The sequence below is a fragment of the Eriocheir sinensis genome, chromosome 32, assembly GCF_024679095.1.
Source record: "Eriocheir sinensis breed Jianghai 21 chromosome 32, ASM2467909v1, whole genome shotgun sequence".
NCBI lineage: Eukaryota > Metazoa > Arthropoda > Malacostraca > Decapoda > Varunidae > Eriocheir > Eriocheir sinensis.
In genome coordinates this window covers 12,255,640-12,268,089 of record NC_066540.1, presented here as the reverse complement: position 1 = coordinate 12,268,089, position 12,450 = coordinate 12,255,640, and positions in this window count along the sequence as shown.

Sequence of the window (12,450 nt, the reverse complement as noted above, 5' to 3'; positions counted from 1 at the left end):
TTCTCTCCGCATATTGTTGAAAACCACAAATAACGACGTTTCGCCGGATAAAAGTACAGCAATTATGTCTCGCAAGGCAACGAGATAGAGAGAACTTTTCATATTTTCAAGAAGTCACTGGTGTTTAAATTTTGCAAGATATCCTCGTATCTTTGTGCCTAAAAGTAAAAGAGAATTATATATTTTTGTAAATTCAAATATTTCTGATTAAGCTGCGGGGATTATGTTTCTTGAAGGCTCCTCTAACCAAGGATAATGAGAAAAAATCATCACTCAAGCAAACCATTTCATAATATTTATCAACGCATTTGTGATCAGTTTATGCATGAACTATTTTGGGGTGTTTATATCATGGCAAAAACTTGGCCCGTCGCTGGTACACGGCAAAGCCACAAATTTGGCCCGTCGCTGGTACACGGCAAAGCCACAAATTTGGCCCGTTGCTGGTACCAGGTTAATGTCACACAAAGAGAGTATATACAGAGGAACTGATTGCATCGTATACTTAGTCCGTAATAAAAAGATCCGCAAAACCTTCCATTAATGCTGAGTATAACAACAATAATTATCGTGTTTTAACGAAGAAACGTATTGCTAGAATCCGTGTCCATCAAAATCTAATACAGGAAGATAGGAGGTGAATGTCGTTTTTATATTAGTTTACGATGCACATATACCGTAGGGCCAGCGTTGCCAAATTATCGTATTAACCACACATCGTATCTATCATTTTTATGCCTCAAACTCTCGTACCTACACAAGTAACGTGAGAAAATCAAAGTTAGCGCTAAAACTGTTGAATATTGATGTTCTTCGTTCCTTGTTGTTATATTTATCGGTCAGCAACTTCGAAAATGTAAAGCGATGAGTACGATAATTTGGCAACGCTGCGTAGGGCCTATTTAACCTATTTGGCTTACATCACCATTTGGCATATGCAATGAGGTTCGTGCTTGGGAGGATAAAAATACTGATAATCTGCGCAAGTCAGCATCGACCTCCTCTCCGTACGCTACTTCCCGACCGTCTTGGCGCTGGCTCAACCCTCATTCACATTACTCCATTGCAGGTCCCATTTTTATGCCTTTCTCCATCTGCGTGTCTGTCTGTATATCTGCCTGCCTTTCTATCTGTCTACTTTGCATACACATATGTAGGTATGGTCTCGGTCTCGGTCTCGCTCTCGCTCTCTCTCTCTCTCTCTCTCTCTCTCTCTCTCTCTCTCTCTCTCTCTCTCTCTCTCTCTCAAACACAAACACAAACACAAACACACACACACACACACACACACACACACACGCGCGTCAGTCCCTGCTCCGCCACCTCAGTGACAGCAACAAAAGTCTTTCAAGTTGAAAAGCTCCATTCGAGCAGCGTCTCATCAAAGATTCAGATGAAGCGAACTCTGTAACAGAAAAAATGACAACAGAGTACATATCAAACAAGATCCATGTCGTTTTTTCAGACTTGATATGAACGGGAGGCAAAAGATATTATAATAACAGTTTTGTCATCATGTGCAAGTATTTAAGTTTAAAGGCGTTATCTTCTCCATACATAGCAAGCCTCGAACATAACGGATCAGATCAAACAGACTAACTTTCTTGTCGATTTTGTCTACGGGATGCAGAATTATGTGGTTTTAAATGGGAAAGAAGTTAAACCGAACTATATATTATTTGGACACAATGATTTACGTGATATTTTCCAATACTCGTCAAGGGACACAACGTTGCCTGTTAATCCTGATGCATAGTGTACGGAGTCAAGGTCACTACGGCTGGCTGGCAGGATCAAGCCGTCACGGAGAGATGGGATGGGAGGGACGAGGCGCGCCACACATCACTCCTTGTCGGGCTTCACACCCTCACGTCCAAGTTAGCCTTTCCATGGACGACCACTGCCTACACGCCGCGCGAGAGCTCAACGTTCGGAGGACGGAAGAACGGGTCCGGCTTGGCAGTGGCTGACCCTCCTTAGACAGGAAGCTGTTCCAGCCATTTCAGCCAATGCTGACATACGTTTAGTTCATATCTCACTGAGGGTCGAGGTGGACGAAGCCCTCTCGTAAGGACTGGCGGGGTCGAGGGGTGGTAGTAGGGTCAGGTTAGGTAAGATATAATTTCAGTAAACAAGCCCCACCTCATATGGGGACTTACCTAGTTAGGTTATATCTATTTACATAAATCATACCGAACCTAACCTCGTTCTCAAGTTGAGTTACGGAGTCAGGTTAGATTTATTTCCATGAATCTAAGCGAAAGACCCCCATCCCATAGGACATTGGCCACGCCACCTCACCCCACTTCGCGATGTATAAACAAGAGCACGTCAGCACTGACTGGCATGGCTGGAACAGCTTCCGGTCGTGGGAACGTCAGTTACTCCCCTGACAGCGGCACCTCCGAACGTCGAGCCTCCACGAGTCTCTGGGGCGTGGGGCGGCGGGCGGCCCAGAAAAAGGTTAAACTAGTGGTCTATACACGACATGACAAGAAGTCCATCCTCTTCTCTTTTCTGTCTCTCTGCTTGTTGGTTTGTCGGGCTGTCTTGTCTTCTCTTCTCTTCTCTTCTCTTCTCTCTCTCTCTCTCTCTCTCTCTCTCTCTCTCTCTCTCTCTCTCTCTCTCTCTCTCTCTCTCTCTCTCTCGTACAAAGCTAAAAGGCCCCAGCATCCGCCAAGCCGCAAGGGGCAGAAGGCACCAGATTTGTGAGCCGGAGTCCACCAAGCCACAAGGGCAACAAGTCATCCATGAATCAGCGGCTGCAGACTCCAAACGGTTCCCGAGGAGGTCGTGAATCAAGGCCAGCAACGGCGAGGGAGGAGGAGGGATTGGGACCCCGCCGGGAAAGGGGAAGGGAAAGGGAAAGGGAAGGAGAGAAGGGGAAGGTGTTGGGACAGAAATCCTCGGCAGAAAACTCGGAAATGATGACGAGAGTTCACGGGCGTCTCTCGGAGCAGGTCGGGTCATTTTTCTCCGTCGTGCGTCATCCTTACCAAGAGCTACGAGAGGGAGAGAGGGAAGGAGAGAGGGAGAGGGGGGATTTACGGCTATACATCACCGCTAGCTACCCACGCACCCCCCCTTCCCTCCTCTACCGTCACTCCGCCCAGCCAGAGGTGCGGAGCCAATGGTGGAAGGAGAGGAAGCGAGGACCAGGAAGCCGTATTAAAGAAGCACGAATGAGTGGTGGAAGGGAGTGATTGAAAGAATGATTGACTCACGGAGAGAAAATGAGAGAGAGAGAGAGAGAGAGAGAGAGAGAGAGAGAGAGAGAGAGAGAGAGAGAGAGAGAGAGAGAGAGAGAGAGAGAGAGAGAGAGAGAGAGAGAGAGAGAGAGAGAGAGAGAGAAACAGAGACAGATAGACAAACAGACACACAGACACACAAACAGACAAACAGAAAGACAGACAGACTGACACACGGACAGAAAAATACACAGGTTCTCATAAATAAATACACAGACAGACAGACACGCACACACTAATACACAAAGATGAGATAATTGTACAAAGAGAAACAGACACGGACACAAAGAAACACGGACAGCTACACACTCAGCGGGACACGGAGAAAGAAAGAAGGTCGGTGATGAATATGCAGTGTGAGTGACAAGAGGCGAACGAGAAAGAGGTGAGCGGCGGGAACAAAGAGTGATGACAGGAGCACGTGACAGGTTAATCAATCAAATCATAACCTCACACGCCCTCCACCTGCGTCTCACCTTCATCTTCATACGGATCACACATAGAGGCAAAAAGATGAACTGCAAACCCACCGCCGTACATGCGCGCTGCCCTCCCATCACCTCCATTACCTGCTGTACAAACACTAAACAGGTAACACCGTAAAGGTCATTACGGCATTAATCTCTCACACAGGCACTTTGTTGACCTTTAGTGAGGCATAATACCCTTTCAGACATTATCTTACTACACAGAGCAGTAACGAGAAAAAAATATTCATGCAAAGTAAACGGATATTAGTAAATGATGTGATTAAATGAGCGGCGTGAAGTGTTTAGTAAGAGGGAGACAGCGCGCACGAGGTATCTGTGTTTACTCTCATAATAAGGTGCGAACATTGCCTTTGAAGACCAGGACTCGTCACAGCGCTGGCCATCGATCTCAGGACTCAAAGTGCCAAGGGCTGCTGACGCACGTATATTCACACCCGCAGTGGAAGGAGCGCCAAGCCACCTGACGACCCCAAATATTTCAGAAACCCAAGAAACGCCATGGAAAAGGTGAAGAAATAGAGAATATCCCCATCACGAGTATCTCAATCTCTTACAAAGCCCCTGTACTCAATTCTTCAATGGTTGTATACGTAGTTAAACTAATACGAGGCTGCACAAGGGAAACCATACTTTTACAAACAAACTCTTTGGAAAGGATTGACGACCTTTATTAATCGAATGCTGTGCTGGCCTCAGATCCTTCATACATTGAGGGGCAAAACTGGTGACTGTGTATATATAGAGTGTAGACCATAAAGGGACGAACCAAGGAGCAAAGGACTAAATAAGCTGGCATTGTGTTTTTTTATTCAACGTCACTTGTGTTGGGCGTATGCGGAACGAAACTGTGAGGCCGAAGGGATGAACGGGAGGAGGTCGGGGATGGACGGAAGGAGGCCGGGGGATGGACTGGAGGAGGTCGGGGGATGGACGGAAGGAGGCCGGGGGATGGACTGGAGGAGGTCGGGGGATGGACAGGAGGAGGTTGGGGGATGGACGGAAGGAGGCCGGGGGATGGACTGGAGGAGGTCGGGAGATGGACAGGAGGAGGCCGGGGGGATGGACGGGAGGAGGCCGGGGGTATACACGATAGGAGGCCGGATGGATGAACGGGAGGAGGCCGGGGAATGGACTGGAGGAGGCCGGGAGATGGACTAGAGGAGGCCGGAGACATAGACTGGAGGAAGCCGGGGGGATGCACGGAAGGAAGCCGGAGGGATGGACGGGAGGAGGCCGGAGGTTGGACGGGAGGAGGCCGGAGGGTGGAATTTGAGGAAGCCGGGTTAAACGTGTGGTCTGCAGCATTCAAGGGAGACAAATGTAGTGGTTGGCTGTTCTTTTGAATGAGAAATAGGCTTGGGGGAATGGGAGGATGAGAGAGAGAGAGAGAGAGAGAGAGAGAGAGAGAGAGAGAGAGAGAGAGAGAGAGAGAGAGAGAGAGAGAGAGAGAGAGAGAGAGAGAGAGAGAGAGAGAGAGAGAGAGAGAGAGAGAGAGAGAGAGAGAGAGAGAGAGAGAGAGAGAGAGAGAGAGAGAGAGAGAGAGAGAGAGAGAGAGAGAGAGAGAGAGAGAGAGAGAGAGAGAGAGAGAGAGAGAGAGGAAAAGGGAGAGACAGACAGACAGACAGATACAGACATACAGACACAAACAGACAGACAGACAGACAGACACAAACAGACAGACAGACAGACACAGACAGAGACAGACAGACAGACAGAGACAGACAGACAGACAAAGAAACAAAATTACGAAAAGACGAAAAATAAAAAAAGGTAAGACACAGACAGACAGGCAGACAGATAGAGAGACTGACAAAAAGACAAGATAGACAAAGAGAAAAGTGTGTGTGTGTGTGTTTGTGTTTGTGTGTGTGTGTGTGTGTGTGTGTGTGTGTGTGTGTGTGTGTGTGTGTCAAATTGTCATCGACTAAACCTAAGATAAAATTCAAGGATGCAAATTTAATACAAGGTAAGAGCCGATGGAACATGATTAGCATTGAACGACGAATGGAGATTTTGTTTTAGAAAGTCACTCTTCATGGTATGATGACATCCATACATAACACACAATAAAGGGAGAAAAACATTAACACAAGAGCTTAGATATATTATACTTATTCCCTAGACTTAAGATTTACGAAGCGTGTAGCGGAAGATACAATAGGATCACCGAATTAGCTTTTCCTAAGCTATACAGTCCAATAACATGATTTTTTTAACGTTCTGGTCAATAGCGCCTGTAGGCTTTCTTTAGGGGCCAGGTGGTAGGTTCAAGCCCGTCATGGCGCAGGCAAGTGTTTATAGCGTCCATTCTAGGCTCATGCTGCCTCCCGAACCTCATTTTTTATTCACGTGGACAATGCCTCTATGGTCCGGGTTAATAGGTGGTCTTCAGGACAGCATGTGGGTAGTCTTAGGCCGCTCGGCGGTGACTGAAAAATCCCAGGTGGTAACAGCGGAATGGAACCCGCATCGTCCAGGACGCGGTGAACGCGGGACCCGCACGCTAACCACAGTGACTCAGCCACCGCCTCCCCAATAGTAATGCGTAAAGTAAAGTGTAGGGGAACACGTGAGAGAGCTGGAAGGAAAGATGATGAATAATAGTGATTTTTTTTTACAGCACAGAGCAACTCAAGGGCAACAAAAAAAAGTTGTAGAAAAAAAGCCCGCTAACTGTTGCTCCCATATAGCGAAAAGTATAGAGTGGCCAAAAGAAAGGTCAATTTCGGGAGGAGAGGTGTCTTGGTACACTCTTCTTGAAATAAATCAAGTCATAGGCAAGAAGAAATACAGACGAAGGAAGGCTGTTCCAGAGTTTACCAGTGAAGGGGATGAAACAATGGAGATGCTGGTTAACTCTTGCATAAGGGGTTTGGACAGTATAGGGGCTTGAGTAGAAAGTCGTGTGCAGCGGGGCCGCGGGAGAGGGGGAGACATGCAGTTAGCAAGTTCAGAAGAGCAGTCAGCATGAAAATATCGACAGAAGATAGAAAGAGAAGCAACATGGCGGCGGAATTTGAGAGGTAGAAGGCTGTCAGTAAAAGGAGGGGAACTGATGAGACGAAGAGCCTTAGACTACACTCTGTGAAACTGTTAATGATTCAGGAGGCTACGAAACAGCACGAGGAAAAGGTTGAGGCAAGGTGCATGAGTAAGAGCTTCAGGCAAGGTATTAACGCGAGAGAGAGGCGCGTACCAATCACAGAAGGGATCCTAGATGATATTCAATTAGGGTAAGTAGATACGTGAGAGGCAAAGCAAAAGAGTTCCGATACCGATGAAATGGATTTGCTATGAAAGATATGCAACAGGAAGGGTTCTACTGCAAACTTAAGACCTCCTCTGCTGCAGGGATGAATGTATACTGCACCCATAATCCCATACAGCAGGAAGGGCAATGAATGGCATCACAAAGAATCTGCAGGAGTGACAGGAAAGAGAGAGTCTGTAACGCACGGCCGAGCAAAGGCACAAGGAATATATAGTAGGTATGGACTCACACAAAGAGAGATTGAGAGAGAGAGAGTGAGATCGATGAGAATGTCTGAGAGACGCATAAAACATAGAATTCAATGCAAAAGGAATAGTTTTTAAAGTAGGTGAGAGGGACAACCTAAAGCACAATGAATATATAATAGGCATGGACTCACACAAACAGAAAGAGCGAAATCGATGAAAAGGTCTTTAGAGTTACACAAAACATGGAATATCGTGCAGGAGAAGAAGTTTTCGAAGTAAGTGAAAGGTGAAGGACAACAATAAATTTATAATAGGTATGGAATCACACAAATAGAATCGATGAAAAAAAGTCATACATACAATTCAGTACAGGAATTGGAGTTTTCGAAGTAGGTGCATGAGAGGTGAAGGACAACAAAAAGCACAAGATATTTATAAAAGGTACTGACCCATTGAAAGAGAAAAAATCCATGAAAAAGTCTTAAGAGGTGTGTAAAAGGAGTTCAATGGACAAGAAGAGAGCTTTTAAAGTACGTAGATGAGAAATGAGGGACAACAAACAGCACAAGAAATAAATAGCTATTAACTCACATAACGAAAGAAAATGAGATCAATGAAAAAGCTTTGAGTTGTGTAAAACATGGAATTCACTGCACAAGAAGTTTTCGAAGTAGGTGAGAAGCAAGGGCCAACAAAAACCACAAGAAATAAATAGCAGGTATGGACTCCCACAAGGACAGAGTGAGATAGATGAGAATGTCTTAAGAGTTGCATATAACATGGAATTCAGTGCGCGAGTATAGTAATTTTTGAAGTAGGTAAGAAGACAGGGACAACACAAAGCACAGAAAATATAAAGCAGGGATGGACTCACGCAAAAGAGGGAGATGCACGAGGAAGTCTTAAGAGTGGCGTAAAACATGGAATTTACTGCACAAGGAGGAGTTTCTGAAGGAGGTGAGGAGAGGTAAGGGAGAGGTCGGGAGCCCACAAGAGACGGTTCGAGACACAAATGGAAAAATACGAACCAGACGGACGAGATAACTTCCCTCGACTGTATTTCCTCCTTTCCTTGGCTTCAGCTCTTTCATGAGGGAGATAGCAAGACAACTCAGGAAATAAATTTGATAGTTCTTGGGCATTCTCTCTCTCTCTCTCTCTCTCTCTCTCTCTCTCTCTCTCTCTCTCTCTCTCTCTCTCTCTCTCTGTTTCTTTAGGAGCGTTGTGTTGCAGACATTTCTTTTTCCCTTTTCTTCTTTCCATGTCTTTCTCCATTTACCGTGAAAAATGACGAGTCTGTTTTGAAACTTGAGAACCGGAAGCGTCACGTACAGGTCTGATGCATTCTGGGAGGGAAGAATGCCCTGGACAATAATGTAAAGGAAGTAGAGTAAGAAGCTTAGCAAAAAGAGCATAGGAAGATTTAAGATCACACAATAAAAAAAATATATATACTGATGGCGAGTCCTTTTCATCTCAGTCACCGCAAATCTAACGTCAAAATTTGCTGGTTAATGAAACTGGTTCAGTAACCTCTCACCTCTCCTCCCCTCCCGAAATTGACCTCTCTTTCGGCCACCTCTTTGGATTCTTTCTGGGAGCAGGGAGTAGCGGGCTTTTTTTATATTATTGTTTACTTTTTTTGTGCCCTTGATCTGTATCCTTTGTTATAAAAAAAATACTGCAATTATACTGCCAACACAATGAAACGAGATCATCAATAGTGAAGGCTAATCAGAGAAGGTATAAGCCGATTAATAATCAGCCAATGATGGGACGAGCTGGGATCATAACCAAAGATCTTTCAAATCCAAGCAGACCCAAAGGACACAGTCAAATGCAGCTCGACGTGAAAACCAAGGCCGGTATTATAAGACACTCGCTTCTCACATCAACTATTTCTAAAGGTCAGAGAAGTGATCAATCGAGTTCTAATGAGTGTTTCTTGAGGCTCATGGTACTGAGGAAGGGCCAAACTACCACCAGGGTCATAAAACTATTCCTGGAAATGTCCTCAACTCATACGAAAGCCTTGGCAAATATGTGAACTTGGGAGACGAAATGTTTTAAAATACGACCCCAAGAATCACGACGAAGGGGAACCGAGCGTTGCTGGCGATGGTTTGCGCTGAAGAGGAGATTTACAAACACATAAGAGGAGAAGAACAGATAAGAACGAAGATGAAATCGTTTCCACTCGTCAGGAGGCAGAATTGTTGAGCAAGACAAACACAAGAATACGCTAAATAGCAGAAAAAAAACTAAGATAAATCGAATTCGTGATGAGGTCATACGGAAATGGGAACGGCACATTATCCAACGCCAGTAATAAGTAAAATGAGGGAGGAGAGGGAGGTATTATAGCCATGAAATCAGAAAAAAAGAAAAACAAACACAAATAGCTGCAAACAAGACCAATGGGATGATACAACGAAAAAGCTTAGATGTGTGGCGTGCAAGAAATCAAATACTTCAAGACATGTAAAGTGTACTCAAAACGTGCCAAAAGAAAAAAAATATATATACGTATCTGATTGGGAATTTGTGTGTCGATACGAAGGACGGAAGAGGCAAATAAATAATGACGGCGTAGAGGGAAGTAAGGAAGGGTGGCTTTAAAGACCTGAGTCGGGTGAGGGGCGCAGCGAGGGGGCTGTGGCGAGGGTTGCTGGATGCACACAACTGACGAGAATGAAAAAAGTTTGTGATGCGGAAGGCTTAGACCACGCCAGTATGCCATTTGTGTGTGTGTGTGTGTGTGTGTGTGTGTGTGTGTGTGTGTGTGTAATAGGATAGATAGCTTTGGATAGAAAGATGGATAAATGGAGATCCACAGAGACAGATAGATAGATAGATAGACAGACAGATAGATAGATAGATAGAGAGAGAGATAGATAGATAGATAGATAGAGATAGAGACAGAGATAGAGACAGACAGATAGATAGATAGATAGATAGATATGGCTATAGATAGATAGATAGATAGATAGATATAGATATAGATATATAGATAGATAGATAGATGGATATAGTTAGATAGATAGATAGATAGATAAATGATAGATAGATAGGGAGAGCTAGATGGAAAAATAAATTGACAAAAGATCAATAGATAAACAAACAGACAAACAAATGGATAGCTAAATAGACTGATTGGTTAATTGGAATATAAATGGAAGTTTGCAGACAGTTACAGATGTATAGGAAGAGAGAGATACATAGACAGGCTGAAATAGATATAGTCAATTCCTTGGCGCTGGATGTCCCACAGGCCTTCATTGATGCATAGTTGGGTCAGTAAGGACGCCCCTGACTGACTCTTGGTGGAGAAGTGTCTTTTTTACTGGGGTCTTCGCTCTCCTTCACTCACTCACACCCTAAATGGTTTGTTTTTTACCATACTGAGTTTCGGAAATCGTGTTATAGTTTTATCTTACAACAAAGGATACAGCCCAAGGGCACAAAAAAAGTAAACAATAATGAAAAAATAGCCCGCTACTCGCTGCTCCCAAAAAGAATCCAAATAGGTGGCCGAAAAAGAGAGCTGTACGATTACTGCTTAAATCCAATGATGTAATAAAAACGCCTCTCTTGTGTAACATTTAGGGCCGCTTTCACAGTCATTTTGTTTGTTTTGATCGTTACCAATGGCGGCGATCGACGCTAAAGTATTTCCACGTAAAACTGGCCGATGGGGTAGTGGCGGCTGCGGGGTTAGCCTAGCCCCGCACCATGGCACACACTCTCAACACCTCTCGCTTCCTCTGTAGCCGCCACTACCTCAATCTAATCTAATCTAGGCAAAGAAATAAGAATAATTCCTTAGCCTTCAAGAGAGTTTTAAGTGTGTAAGAATTAAGACACCGGCGGCCGACACCCACCCGGCCAACAGCTAATCAACAGCGTCCTTCCTCAGCCCGCTAGGAGCCAAGGCCAAGGCTTTAGAAGAAAAACAGAAAGACGCAGATAGCACAAACATACTTATATCTAAATCCTAAAGCGGTGATGGAGTCGGTCTTTGATATATGACGCGCGACATCATTAAGGAAAGGATAAAAATATAAAAAAGTAAACATCAAAGACTCGAAGGAAGTAAACCATGACGGCCGCTCCTCCTCGCAGCGACCCGGGACGCCGAGTGACGCGTGGCGGCGGGCAGGGACGAGTAGGTTGTCGTTGTTATTGTTGTTGTTGTTGTTGTTCTTGTTGTTGTTGTTGCGGCTGTTGTTACTATTATAATGATTTTATTTTATTTTTGTTATCATTCATGTTCTTGTTCCCGGTGGTAGTGCGGGTATGACAACTATATTCTATCATTATCAAGCATAATAGTTAACATATCAATAAAGATATTACTATTATTATTGATAATATGAGAGATTATAATAATTTTGATAATAATAATAAAAATAAAAATAATAATAGTAATAATAATAGTAATGATAATAATAATAATAAAAATAATAATAATGATCATCTATTTACTATTCGATACGTAATAATAATCATGATTATTAATATTAACAAAACTCAGCCTCTGTGCTGTGTTGCAGAAATTGTGAATAGTTTTCTTTCAAAGGAAGCGAGTTTTGCGGCCACGCGTGTTTTCTCTGTGGGATTAAACTTCTCTGTGGGATTAAACTTTTCCTCCTTTTATAACAGGTGTGCTGGTACGGGTCAAGCTTTATACATCTACGACACAGACACAGAATCTCTACGTTACACACAAGGAACTCGCTGTCTTTCACTGGGTGCCGTGTTAGGTTGTGTAAATGTTATACAACTGAGGACAGACAGGAAGACGCAAATAGCTGATATATAACTTATCCCCTCGTAGCTGTACCACGTGTAGGCCGCACAGTCTGGGTACTCCTCTCGCTAGTAAAGTAATCCTCGCAACACTTTAGACACTAGTTAGACGCATCACAGCACTGAGTTAGACGTTAATTAAGTTGAATGGCACTAATTAAGACAAGTAAAACAAGTAAACAAGCACAAAATGGGTTATGATGTTGGTAATAATAATGAGGGGGAGGAGGAGGAGGAGGCGTAGGCGGAGGAGGAAGAGGAGGAGGAGTGGGAGGACGACGAGAATGAAAAGGAGGAGGTGAAAGAGCAGAGGAGGAGGAGGAAGGCGACAACTGAAGGTAATAACAACACCGTCTCCCGCGCAGGTAGATAAAAGCGTCTTTGTCCGTTCATAGAATTTCCTTTTCCTCCGTATTTTTGGAACCTCCGTGTAGTTCCTCATT